Raw genomic sequence first — 1,851 nt, forward strand, 5'->3', positions numbered from 1 at the left:
GCCCCCATATTACAGGTATGGAGATAGTTTTGAACACTAGTATCTCAGCTCATAGGAAAGGTACAAAGTTCAGTAGCTGGTAATGCTGCTATATCCCAATTACTTTGCCACGTAGTTGATTGGTGGTTAATGCACCATGACTGATAGTCTTAATGAATACCAGATAACAACGTTGTGGATGGTCAACGTAAATATCTGGATATATATTTTGTGCACCGTTCCCAGAGGCACTGCAATACTGGGTCGATGCGTGGAGTGGACGGAGCAAGCCCCTATTCCATCTCCCTGTTCCAAAATTCAATTTAATATATGGTCCCTAGATAAGGGACGTATCAGATTATTAAACTGATAAGAACAGATACTACACTTGATCTTAGCCAAAAGGCCGAGAAGCGATGCAGCTAAAGCTGTATCCAAGGATAGTTTGTCGTTAATATATAGACATGCCATGACGGAATGTTTCTAAGTGTCAGGGCTAGTTGATTCTGGATAACTTTGACTTAAATGCCGCAACGCTCATCATGGTTACTCCATCCAGGTAATTGCGGTATATCCGAAACTTATGTGAGAAGGTACTGAATAGTGTGCATCTTCAAGGTCGATGTCTACCATAAAGTATCCTTGGATCCATGGTAGTAGTTACAAATCCCATGAATGGGTATACCTGGTGAAATACTCAAGTGGTTTATCAACGATGGTGCGACATTCACCATCGTGGGAGGGTAGACCACTTGGGGTGCTTGCTGAATTGGTGGCAAGATATTAATTCTATTCCCCTTGTATTTATTTTTTGGTATATAACTACCAAGAGTGATAGCTTCCTAACCAGGCGTGATTCATCCACCCCTTGTTAGTACAACCCTTAACCTTTATGTGATGGTAGGAACCATACTTATCTGTCTTCATTGTTGTTTTCTTCGGTTTCTGGTTCCTTGTTCTTGTAGGGACGATGTTTGTTGGGGGGTGGCACATTTTCCCCTGGGGCCTGCTCTGGGCCGTGGCCTAAAATGCTACAGGTTTGGCATGCAGGCCCCGAGCTTTCACCAGTACCATGAGGTAGACGCCCCTGGTGGACACGTAGAGGTACTGCTGTCTGGTTTAGTGTGGTGCTCATTCCAGACTCTGCCCTCTTGTGCCGAATAGTTTGAACACTTCGTCCAGTTTTTTAGGACTGGTTTGGTAAGTGCCAGGTAGCAGGATCTGTGCTTATGAGGTCGGCGTTCTCATAGTCCTGTTAATTTCATAGATTGAGGGCAGGTTTGTGAGTTCATTTCAGAAGTTATGAGGTATACCGTTGAACAGTAGGGTCAGGTGTTTTGCCATACTACCCTGCCCTTCTGGAATGAGCAGGTGGACTTGATAGCCGACGTCAGGGTACCAAATGCATTTTAAAAATATTTAGGTTAAACACGCTGCTCAATGTATCCCCCAATAATGGCGGGCACTTTGAGTAAATGCAATTTAGGGGAGGCGTGATAAAACCAACGCCTCATGGCTACCTGTCTTGGAGAGGTTTTTTGGAAGACAGGTAGTAAGCTGGCCATCAGTTGAGACTGAAAAGCCATCTCGCTAGTGGTGGAGCCACATAGCGGCCACACCCAGCAGCTCTTCCTGATCCTGTACCTCAAGCATACTCCCGATATTGTTCAGCCAGTGACCCCTCTTCATGACCAGCCCAGCCACTGGTCACCCCAAAGCTAACCACACTAAGGAGGAAGCGATGGGCAGTGCCTAGGCACTGTGGAGGGTATGCCTGAACCCTCCAGCGAGACTGCCCCTCACATAGCGTGTCTCGCAGGAGCTCCTGCTCCAGGAGCCGCTCCAGCGGCTCAGGCGGCTGTCTCTCTCCCT

General features: G+C 46.8%; 1 non-coding gene across 1 annotated transcript; it reads right to left on the reverse strand.

The window, feature by feature from the left end:
* Positions 1-205: 205 nt before the first annotated feature.
* LOC116984887 lies at positions 206-397 on the reverse strand. Its single transcript, XR_004415158.1, has one exon. It is a non-coding gene; the product is annotated as a U2 spliceosomal RNA (small nuclear RNA).
* Between the last annotated feature and the right edge of the window lie 1,454 nt (positions 398-1,851).

This window comes from Amblyraja radiata, chromosome 20 (genome assembly GCF_010909765.2).
Source record: "Amblyraja radiata isolate CabotCenter1 chromosome 20, sAmbRad1.1.pri, whole genome shotgun sequence".
Classification (NCBI taxonomy): domain Eukaryota; kingdom Metazoa; phylum Chordata; class Chondrichthyes; order Rajiformes; family Rajidae; genus Amblyraja; species Amblyraja radiata.